This window comes from Procambarus clarkii, chromosome 9, assembly GCF_040958095.1.
Source record: "Procambarus clarkii isolate CNS0578487 chromosome 9, FALCON_Pclarkii_2.0, whole genome shotgun sequence".
Classification (NCBI taxonomy): Eukaryota; Metazoa; Arthropoda; class Malacostraca; order Decapoda; family Cambaridae; genus Procambarus; species Procambarus clarkii.
In genome coordinates, this window is record NC_091158.1 from 22,517,801 (window position 1) to 22,530,459 (window position 12,659).

The following is a 12,659-nucleotide window of genomic DNA, read 5'->3' on the forward strand; positions in this document are numbered from 1 at the left end:
ACACCAGATGTAATTACACAAGACCATATCTAACTTGTCCTTTGAACAAATACAGATTTCCACGTTGTGCCTGCAGGATCGAGCTATTAGCTCATGGACCCCGCCTTTCTAGCCGTTGGTTGACTAATGAATTGATTCCCGACCTATTTTTTTCTTCTGTCATATCTGCTACATTTTCTCTCTCCCCCCCACTCACTCATTCCCATTATACAGCCCGTAGCAGTTGTATAACTCCCAGGTGAACAGGTGTCTCAGGTGAAAACCCTCCTCATTTGCTTGTGCCTGCACCAGGAATCAAACCCGGGCCTTTGGGACTACGACCCCAGTGTGTTGTCCGCTCGGCTGCGAGGACTTTTGAGTAAGGCAGAAGCCGATGGAGCCTCCTGGACAAAGAAAGACATATCACCATCACTTTACTACCTCATAACCTTACTAATAACCACTACACCTCCTACACAACCATACTACCTCATAACCTTACTAATAACCACTACACCTCCTACACAACCATACTACCTCATAACCTTACTAATAACCACTACACCTCCTACACAACCATACTACCTCATAACCTTACTAATAACTACTACACCTCCTACACAACCATACTACCTCATAACCTTACTAATAACCACTACACCTCATAACCTTACTAATAACCACTACACCTCATAACCTTACTAATAACCACTACACCTCATAACCTTACTAATAACCACTACACCTCATAACTTTACTAATAACCACTACACCTCTTACACAACCATACTACCTGGAAACCTATTCAAAGTTCTAGTTTTCACTGCACCTTAAAAAACCCATAACACGCCTCCAATTTTGGCGCCGTCGTATATACTTGATGTATAGTGATAGAGTTTGTGTCTATGAGTAGTTTGTATGGCCTACTTCCACGCTCTCGGCGCGTATGGAAACTATTAAGTATGACTGATGGACGCACTCGATGCATGTTAGTGGCTTTGCCTGAATATATAACTTGAGTATTAAAATCTCTTAATAAAATAACCCATTGCAGTTGGTGTGTTATATATATATATATATATATATATATATATATATATATATATATATATATATATATATATATATATATATATATATATATATATATAAAATCACAAAAGCACAGCCTGCAAGCTCTACCTACTGAGCCACCAACTCCCACAATGGAGAAGGATCCCAGAGACACCACTCTGCTGTCCATCTATAGCCACATGCGTAGCTCTCATCCTGTAACTACGCTTAGGTAATTACACACACGCAAGGAGACACAGGTTGAAACTGAGTCTCCTTCTAATGAGCCACAGAAACTTTTTCAGTGTGAGAGTAGTTAACAAATGGAATACTATAGGAAAGTGATGCGGTGGAGGCAGAGCCCATGCACAAAATGATAAATAGCCCAATAGGCTCAGGAAGCACATAAATTTATCGACATTTAATGGCCCCTTAAGAGACAGGACTAAAGAACCGAAACTCAAATTTAGATGAGAAGCAAGCACAATTAAGTGAGAACACATACTGTGGGATGTGGGGAGAGGCTACTACTACTATGTATTATGTAGTAGTAAGCCCGGGAACTACTACTACTACTACTACTACTACTACTACTACTACTACTACTACTACTACTACTACTACATACTTGCCTTAAGTGTGTAGAAGCCAGCGCCACAAGACGCCCACAATATGGCCTGCAGCAGCCATGTAATGGCGGCAGCAGCACTGTAAGCACGAACAGCTGCGCCACCTTCACGAAGAATAAAAACAATAATAAAGATAGCGGTGTTCAGAGTATCTGAGTCGCTTCTCCAGGTTATTGTGTACTTGCTCTTTTATTGTCGTCTTGATTACTTCTCTCGTTGTGCGTCGCGTGGAGGGATGTTCACGGGCCCCCAAGAAAGCGGTCAAGGGGCCCCGTGTAGATGACCGAGTACCCCCAAGGAAGCGACCAGCGAACCCAAGGAGATAATGGCCCCATCCGCCACAAGGAGGTGGTCTCTGGGCCCCAAGGAGACGACACAAAGAGCCCGGACCCCGGAGGTCCCTTAAAAGAGTCAGGTGCCTAAATTATGTAACCTCGGGGGGTACTTGGAGGCAACCTGGGGTCCCAAAATAGGAGACACGGGGGCCCCTTGGAGGCGAGATAGGAGGTTGCTAAATGCAGCATTGTTAACATAGTTATTAATGCTTTGGGGAGTTTGTATTTATTGGCAGAACATTTTGAGAACAAAAATGGCCACGGAAGTTAGAAAGAACTTTTTTGGCGTAAACAGTGGTAAATAGTTGGTATAATGGGCTGAAGTAGTTGAAACGTGCACATTTTATATGTAAATTTGATAGAAAATACGACGGAGAAGTCATTTCATGTGTGGACGCGCGCGCGTATGTGTTTTGCATGTTAACTTGAGTGTGTATGTGCGTGTGTTTGTGAGGGTAGAAATGCGATGGACAGACAGTTCCGACGCACTTACCCGGGATTTTAAGTACAATAATGGCAGCTCAATGGTGACTTACTATATATACCACATTGTCTCGTCCGTAAAGTCACTCATCTGAAGCCATAAACGTTACTGTTTCTGCCTAGATTTATTCTATCTGTCGGTCCTCCCCCTCCCCCTCTCTCTCTCTCTCTCCCCCCCTCAGTCGAAACTTTGAAATCTCTCTCACACGCACTTTCGTACTTCCTCACACAACCCCACATTAGAAACTCTCATTCACCAAAATTGCACACACACACATGTGCCTCTCACATTTTCCCCTCAAACCCACTCGTCATCCTTGTTACTCGACTCCATCTCCCTCTTTTCTTTTCTTTCCAAGTCCTCGACACATGCTTTCCATCCATCTGCCCAAACGATGCTTTTTTTCCCGTTCTACCCACCTTTCCTGAGGCTCCCAGAATGTACTCAAATTCTCAGTCTTATCCGCTACTCCAAGGGTCCACCCGGCTATCCTAAACTCTCGACCAGCAGTGACATTCTTGCATCTCCACCCAAATCCCTCAATTTCGCAGTCTATCCAATTTCCGAATCGCACATCCGGGTCTCCCAAGATTTCCTCCGGCCTACCTGCCCTCCGCCTCGGCGCGCTGTCGACATGGGGCCCTGGTTTCACGACCTTAACTTATTTCTTTTACAACTTTTTTTTGGTGTGTGTCAAAGATTTCGCCACAGTCGATGGCTCGCATACTTCGTCCTTTCATTATTCCTCCCGAAGAAAATCCGGTAGCATTTTCCTGCCTCTTGGCAGTAACTCTCTCATTATCATCGTGACATCGATTTCCGTCGGCTCTCTCGAGAGTAATGCAGAGAATGATTTAGATTCTTGGCAAAGCTTTTTTTAATATTCAGCCAGCCTCAGTTTACGCCACAGTACTCTCATCTCTCCCTCTCCCTCCCACGTCTCCAAGATACGCCTGGCACATACAGAAATTATTTGGCCAAGTTTGCAGTTGTCATTATTCCCTTTTTTATGTTGTCCCATAAATAATGTTTTTCTTCATATATATGATTTTATGTTAGGTTTTAGTGACGATTAAGACTTCCTGAACTAAAACATGAAAGTTATGGATAACCTGAGAGAGAGAGAGAGAGAGAGAGAGAGAGAGAGAGAGAGAGAGAGAGAGAGAGAGAGAGAGAGAGAGAGAGAGAGAGAGGGAGAGAGAGGGAGAGAGAGAGAGGAGAGGATGAGAATGAGGCTGGTGTGGCCGGCAGGATAGGAACAAAGGCATTGCTCGTGCCCTGCTTACCGCTTAATTCAGCTGTGTTTGGAGTAATGAGAGTTCCTCCTGAGGCAGCCGACGGGTAGGTGCTCTACCAGAAATGGGGGCGGTAGAGAGAAGACGGGGGTGAGGGGCAAAGGAACAGGCATAACAGAAGATAAATATAGATTGAGAAAGAGTGAGGAGAGAGATAGAGAGCTATGAGTTGATGTAGGCCGCAGCACAAATTATTTTTCTACGCCTCTTCATTAAAATGAACTTACGCATAATGTGTGTGTGTGTGTGTATATATATATATATATATATATATATATATATATATATATATATATATATATATATATATATATATATATATATATATACTAAGGCGTAAACTGAGACTGGCTGAATATTAAAAAACCTTTGCCAAGAATCTAAATCATTCTCTGCATTACTCTCTCGAGAGCCGACGGAAATATGTGTATATATATATATATTATATATATATATATATATATTATATATATATATATATATATATATATATATATATATATATATATATATATATATATATATATATATATATATATATATACGACAGTGTCAGCCCACGAAGAAAGGATTGTTCAATCCTTCCTTCGTGGTCTGACATTGTCAAATTTTTCATAACGAGTTAATTTTCGTGATTCACACACACATTCACATATGAAGACTAATGAACAAATAGAATGGCACACAAAATGGAAAGAGTTGAAGATATACGAACGAAACAGAGAGAATATCTAACATAATGACAGGAGGATGTTAAGATGGAGAGGAGGTCAAGGATTAAGAGTCTGGCTTAGGAAAATGACGTTAAGTTTTTAAGTGATCTGAAGATTCTCCGGAGGATATATTACGAGGAGTTATGAACTCTTCAACTTCTGAAACTTCTAACAGACCCTAAATTATTAGGAAGTTTGTGGGATTCCCAAATTCACTTAGGAGCATTGCGATCATAGGCTGAAACAGAAAAGTATTCTTAATAATATTGCGATCATACACTGAAACAAAAGTATTCTTCGGATCATTCCAATCATACATTAAAGCATAAAATCCATTTCCCTTCTGTTCACAACATGCAAGATTACTTTTTAATTTTGCGTTACAGGAAATTCCTCACCATAAAAACACTGGTGTTACAACACTTATTATTTTTCTAAACAAGATACATGTTATTATGGGGCCCATTACCCTCAGAATATGTAAAGCAACAGGAGTTAACTAGACAGTCAATTTTGACAACACAGTTACCTGATAGTTCGCGCCGCTCGTGTGGGAACATTTTGGAATCTCCACCCAAGAGACTTGAGTTCCACCCCCATAGATTGTTAAGGTCAATTTCGTCTGTGTTGAGAGACATGCCATGTCAAGGTGACGATTACTGTCACGTCACGTTAACAGCATTGTATGGAGAGCTGTCACGTCACGGTCCTGGAGAGCTGTCACGTCACAGTCCCAAATAACTGTTACGCTACGGTCCCGATGTGTCATACGTCAACGTCGTAAAGAAATACAGAAAGGTGTATAGTGTTGCATTTTGTATGGTATTATATCGTGCATGGTGTTACAGTGCGTATAGTCTTGGATTGTGCACGGTATTACAGTGCTACATTGTGCACGGTATTACAGTGCTACACTGTGCACTGAATTACATTGAAAAATAAGGAGCATCCAGCTGTGCAATTACGCACTTCATCCGGTTCCTTTGAATCACTTTTCCGTAAATAAGGAAGAAATATCCTTAAGCTAAGATATATTATAATTAGAGTAATGATCCTTATTCTCGTCCTCGCTTCCCACGCTCCTTCTCCCTTTCCCTTACCATCTGTCTCACAACACTCTTCAATCTCTTCATCATCTCCTACTTAACCCCATCCTCCCCCACTGCTCTTCCCTCTCTCATTCTGCTACCCATCCCCCACCCCTATCCCCTCTTCCTCTCTATTCCCTGTCCCCCTTTCCATCCTGTACCAGAACTCAACCCACCTCCAGCCATAATGGAAAACGTCCGATATCAAACAAAATGCATCGACTAAGCGTCAAAATATTAGGTGGCCCATAAAGCTGGTGGTGGGACGTCAACAATGGCAGATCTCTGGCCAGCGTGTACTTACTGACTAAGGCAGACAATATTGAGCCTCACGCTAAGGAGAGATAGAGGTAACTGCTCCCAGCTTGCCCGTACGAGGGTCGGCTCGGCTCAGCGGAAGGAATAAAGAAAGCCTAAAATGTGGCGACTGGCGACACTTTGCGGTAATGGAAGTCATGGTTAAGGAAGACTATCGGATACGTTTTTATGACTTATTCCGCTTATCTTTACTTATGTATGTTGCCAGAACGCAAAGGAGTCGCTGGTTAAGGTGGAATAACACTAACACGCGCGCGCGCGCGCGCGCGCGCACACACACACACACACACACACACACACACACACACACACACACACACACACACACACACACACACACACACACACACACACACACACACATATACACACACACACACACACACACACACACACACACACACACACACACACACACACACACACACACACACACACACACACACACACACACACAGGGTTCAGGGAGGGTAAATCTTGCCTTACATGCTTGATAGAATTTTATGATCAGGTGACAAAGATTAAGCAAGAAAGAGAAGCATGGGCGGACTGCATTTTTTTGGACTGTCGGAAAGCCTTTGACACAGTACCCCATAAAAGGTTGATGCATAAGCTGGAGAAACAGGCAGGAGTAACTGGTAGGGCGCTCCAGTGGATAAGGGAGTACCTAAGCAATAGGAAGCAGAGAGTTATAGTGAGGGGTGAGACCTCAGAATGGCGTGAAGTCACCAGTGGAGTCCCACAGGGCTCTGAGCTTGGACCTATCCTGTTTCTGATATACGTAAATGATCTCCCAGAGGGTATAGTCTCATTCCTTTCAATGTTTGCTGACGACGCCAAAATTATGAGAAGGATTAAGACAGAGGAGGACAGCTTGAGGCTTCAAGAAGACCTGGACAAGCTGCAGGAATGGTCGAACAAATGGCTGTTAGAGTTTAACCCAAGCAAATGTAATGTAATGAAGATAGGGGTAGGAAGCAGGAGACCAGATACAAGGTATCACTTGGGAGATGAAATACTTCCAGAGTCAGAGAGAGAGAAAGATCTGGGGGTTGATATCACGCGAGACCTGTCCCCTGAAGCTCATATCAAGAGGATAACATCAGCAGCATATGCCAGGTTGGCTAACATAAGAACGGCCTTTAGAAACTTGTGTAAGGAATCTTTCAGAACATTATATACCACATATGTCAGACCAATCCTGGAGTATGCGGCTCCAGCATGGAGTCCATATCTAGTCAAGCATAAGACTAAACTGGAAAAGGTTCAAAGGTTTGCCACCAGACTAGTACCCGAGCTGAGAGGTATGAGCTACAAGGAGAGACTACGGGAATTGAACCTCACTTCGTTGGAAGACAGAAGAGTTAGGGGGGGACATGATCACCACATTCAAGATCCTCAAGGGAATCGACAGGGTTGCTAAAGACAGGCTGTTTAACACAAGGGGCACACGCACTAGGGGACACAGGTGGAAACTGAGTGCCCAAATGAGCCACAGAGATATTTGAAAGAACTTTTTTAGTGTCAAGTGGTTGACAAATGGAATGCACTAGGAAGTGATGTGGTGGAGGCTAACTCCATACACAGTTTCAAGTGTAGATATGGTAGAGCCCAATAGGCTCAGGAACCTGTACACCAGTTGATTGACGGTTGAGAGGCGGGACCAAAGAGCCAGAGCTCAACCCCCGCAAGCACAACTAGGTGAGTACACACACACACCACACACACACACACACACACACACACACACACACACACACACACACACACACACACACACACACACACACACACACAATATATTAAGTTTAATTTACAATTTACCATACAATATATTAAACTTGAATTAAATGAAGTTTAATTTACAATATAAGATCATTTTACACCCGATGTTACCTCGTCCCTCATTCAGAGTTATAACTTTACAAAACTAAGCAAATATTTGACCGGAATATATCTCCGCAGTAACCTTGGTTGATGGGGTTCTGGGAGTTGTTCTACTCCCCAAGCTTTATAGCCTATTCTTATTTATAGCAGTGTTGTATTTTCCAGCATGTTTACGTCCTATGTGCTGTATGTGCGTGTTTGAGTTGGGAATGTGTGTGTTCAGGCCTTCGAGGAAAAAGTATGTGACGAGATGTCAATTTTGGAATGATTAATATTCTCGTAGGCATATGTCAAATGCTCTCGTTTAGAATAGGTTAATTCCACAACTAGTTGAGAGGACGCTCATGTGCTATTCTATGTATGACGTCGCAAGACTATGCAGAAATATTTAAGATAATGCAAGGTTATTTAAGAGTATATATATGAATATCCAATACTGTGCAAGATACTGTATCCAATACTGTACATTGTATGACTAAGATAATGCCACCATCGTCGACCCATCACCAGCACATAGGTACCACCATCATCGACCCATCACCAGCACAAAACTACCACCATTCCTTCTATCAACGTCAGTATCCACGATTACCATCATTATTAGTCAAATGTTTTCTCAGAGCTGTTTGTGTGAGTCTCCGGGTAACTCGAGGCGCGTTCGTTCATATCGTAAGTGTCTGGATCGAAAAATTTGCCTCCTCTGGACACCCAAACTTAGCCACCTGATTTTGCTATTTGCAGACGGAAGTGATCACCTTTGGCGTCTCCCCATACAGTAGTAGTTGCTTGGTCACAATGACAGCAAGATGTGCGTGAGAGAGAACAAGAGAGATAGAGATTGAGAGAGATAGAGATTGAGAGAGATAGAGATTGAGAGAGAGAGAGAACAAGAGAGAGAGAGAGAGTTAGAGATTGAGGGAAAGAGAACAAGAGAGATATATATAGAGGGAGAGAGAGAGCGACACACAGAGAGGGAGACAGAGAGAGAAAGGGAGAGAGAGGTAAGCAAGAACATGACACATACAAAAAAGTATTTCATTACACACATACTGGAAGACTCATAAGTCAGCCAAAGGGTATGCCGCGCGCCAGTTTTGTCTTGAGGTCATCTAACCTTCTTATGGTCAAGAGTATCCCGACCCAAATTGGTATTGCTGTAATTTTTGCTTCAGAGGCGGAATTTCCCGGGAAATTTGTACGTGCGTGCGTGTGTATATTTTCCTTTGAGGTCTAGACGAATGGGATGTAAGCCAAGGTGAGACGACTCCAGACTTGGACTCGTGCCACCGTTGGTGGCCCCTATGTCAGTCGGTGAGAGATAATTATTACACGGAATATATACTGTGTAGAAGGGTTGATTGAAGGAGAAAGCGAGAGAGAGAGAGACCAGAGATGTTCTCCGTATAACTATAATCTTCACTGACACTTGAGTCTTGCCCATTACAAATTTCCCAGGACACCTGGAGTTCAGCGCCCAGAGACGGAGCCGTCTCCTCGACTCTCATAAATCACCACCGGGAAGGAGGTAGCCAGCATCCGACACACGCGATACACTTCAGATAAATTTGAAGGTGCAAGAATATACAAAAAGTTAAATGAAAATGTTTCATGTTTCATTGAATACGACTGTATATTTCGTGTTGATTATTTTCTTGTTTATGGCTTCTATCCCTCTGACTAGCGCTCTGGCATCTTGGTTTAATTGAAAGAGGATTTCTCCAAAACTCAACAAGGGCATTATTGATGGTGGTCTACTTTGCTCGGTTAGAGACAGCAGTTCGTTTATGATTAATGAAAGGTTTTATTTGTAGTATTCTACGTGTCTTCTTGAGGTTATCTTGAGATGATTTCGGGGCTTTAGTGTCCCCGCGGCCCGGTCTTCGACCAGGCCTCTACCCCCAGGAAGCAGCCCGTGACAGCTGACTAACACCCACGTACCTATTTACTGCTAGGCAACAGGGGCATAGGGTGAAAGAAACTCTGCCCATTGTTTCTCGCCGGCGCCTGGGATCGAACCCAGGACCACAGGATCACAAGTCCAGTGTGCTGTCCGCTCGGCCGACCGGCTCCCTAGTGGTCTTAGTGGGCGTCTCTGGGCGCCGTCTTAGTGGATATTGCATCTCAGGTCTTCAACTGTGATCCCTGGGTACAAACCAGTGACCTGGGTTGTAATCCCTGCTCAAGACGAACCATTGCCCTGAGTTACAATGTAAACAATCTGTCCTCATACTGAGAGTTCCTGAATGTGAAACACTATCAGTGTCTCGAAGTGGAAAGTTTCCTTCGGTCACTGGACGAGGAAGGATTTATGCACTGAAGATTTCTTCCAGGCAATGTCGAGAAATGTCCTACAATGTTAACTTGTGTTTTGGGACCTAGCGAATCGCTCCATAGACCACTTATTGTTCCATGTTAAATATTGAATGTTGAATAGCTCCCTAGACCATGTTGTTAAACAAATGATTGTTTAATAGGTCCCTAGACCATGATGTTAAACGAATGATTGTTTAATAGCTCCCTAGACCATGATGTTAAACCAGTGAATATTGAATAACTGCCTAGTGTATGTTGTTAAACCAGTGAATGTTGAATAGCTTCCTAGACAATAATAAGGCTATTAAAAAGTGTATAACGTCTAGGATAAGACACTATATGTTGAGCCTTATAGTGCCTTTGTGTATGCTGTATTTCCACCATTCCTGAGGACGATTTATGCCCTAAATTGGTGTTTAACGTAGTTGTATAACTAACAGGAAACTAGAGCCATATTGTTTAATATAGTGTGCAAGAGTTATCGCTACTACTGGTCCAGATAACAAAGGGATAAACATCTTTTTAAACTTGTACAATAAGAAAACTTTTGGTGTGTAACGGGAAGCCGATAATTTGAACCCAAACTTGCGTGACCTAAATGTTAACTGCCTGGGTAATTTTTTTGTTTTTTTAGTCGTCGTGTTAGCTGCTTGCTCCCTCCTTATTGCTTCTTGGTTGGTTTGTTACAATGATATCGTTGACATCTTAGGTTGTTATCGGTTCAGCGTTACCGTCTGTATGGCAGCTGTTGATACATAATTATCCTTCGTTTTGGCAACAGTTGATTCATAATTAATATAACTTGGTAACTACCTTCTTCTTGAGGTTATCGTGAGATGATTTCGGGGCTTTAGTGTCCCCGCGGCCCGGTCCTCGACCAGGCCTCCACCCCCAGGAAGCAGCCCGTGACAGCTGACTAACACCCAGGTACCTATTTTACTGCTAGGTAACATGGGTATAGGGTGAAAGAAACTTTGCCCATTGTTTCTTGCCGGCGCCCGGGATCGAACCCGGGACCACAGGATCACAAGTCCAGCGTGCTGTCCGCTCGGCCGACCGGCTCCCTGCTGCTGCTGACTACTGAACAGCACCGGCAACATGTATCCACTCAAGTGCTCCTTTAGCTTTCTAATTTCCTGACTAACTACCACCTACCATCTGGCCTAGCTAGTAACTACATGAGTGCCTTTGCCCACTACATGGTTTTGAAAAGTGTTAACATTTAACTTTCGATTATGTATTTTAGATGTTCTTTGTTTTGCTTCTTGCTTGTTGTATCTGGAATATAATTTTATTGGTTATTCATTACCTCAACATCCAAATATGACTTTTAAGTTTTAGGGGGGGGGGCTTCTATCCTTTAATTGTTTTTATTATATCTGATAACTATTATTAGTTTTATTTTGAATGTCACATGGTGTTGTGTATTAGCTGTCAATTCTAAGTTAATTGTTAATTATTAATTAACTGTTAACTATAAATTTCCTGTAAATTTTGACTTGGTTATTAATTCTTCCCCTGATGTTAACGTTCTTGGCTATTCATTTTCACTTGTTTATTAACTTCTAACTCGACTATTTGTCTTTCTAATCTGTCAACTCTCATTTAGCTGGGGAAAGTTTAGTATTCGCTAATATCTCACAACAGCTGTCAACGTCATCAAGCTGTCATTATAATCACATCGTAAAGCATATCTCGTCTGCTCTTCATTGCATTAAATTCTTCAAACTATCACCAGATTAAAAGCCATATAAACAACAATAATGTTATCTATACATAAGGTTATATTTTCTTCATGTTTACTGCTCATTGGTTCTCTCGTGAAACAAGAGTTTTAGGAAGTTTTAAGAAAATGTGATTCCCCATGATATTAAGGTGTTATTTTGGCCTCATTTGTTTTGATGATAAAGAGTGATTTCCTAAGACTGTTGAAATGTTTCCCACCCAGACATCTTTTGTTATTTCCACTTACTGTTTTATTCCGATTTTTTTAAACTGTTCTTGCCACTTCCTATATTCTTCTTCTTATACTGAGCTTCTCCTCTTCCTCCTTCGCCACCATCAAGTTAAGTACATTTATTGAGGCAATAAGATACACCTCAAAAGGATAGAGTAGCGTAGGCTATTTCTACCCTGCTAAATTCATCATTATCAGCGTCCTCTACTTCCCATAACTTTAACAGTCTCTTCCTTCTTGCCTCCTGCCCTTCTAAGTCGCTATCAACTCCACTACCACCCAAATCACCACAACATCTACCAAAATTACCGCTACCACGCCTCCCACTATCCCCATTCCCATCGCTGTCCCAAGAACCACCATCCCCCCTACGATCACCGCCAAAATGATCACCTATATTGCCTCTTTTACCAGTATCACCACCACCACAGCTACCACCAGTATCACTATAACTGGAAACAAACACCACCACTCACAACTACCACCATCCATAGTGCCAACACCGCTTGTGCGGTCACCACCACAATTAACACCATTACTAATACTTCCTCCATTACAACTGTTAGTAGCACCATTACCACTACCATCGTTAACTCCACTTCTACCTC

The 12,659-nt window shown here is 42.4% G+C and overlaps 1 long non-coding RNA gene across 1 annotated transcript in view; it reads left to right on the plus strand.

Moving 5' to 3' along the window:
• Positions 1-12,659, plus strand: part of LOC138362725 (uncharacterized) — a 452,868-nt gene that overhangs the window by 373,512 nt on the left and 66,697 nt on the right. The window lies entirely within an intron of this gene.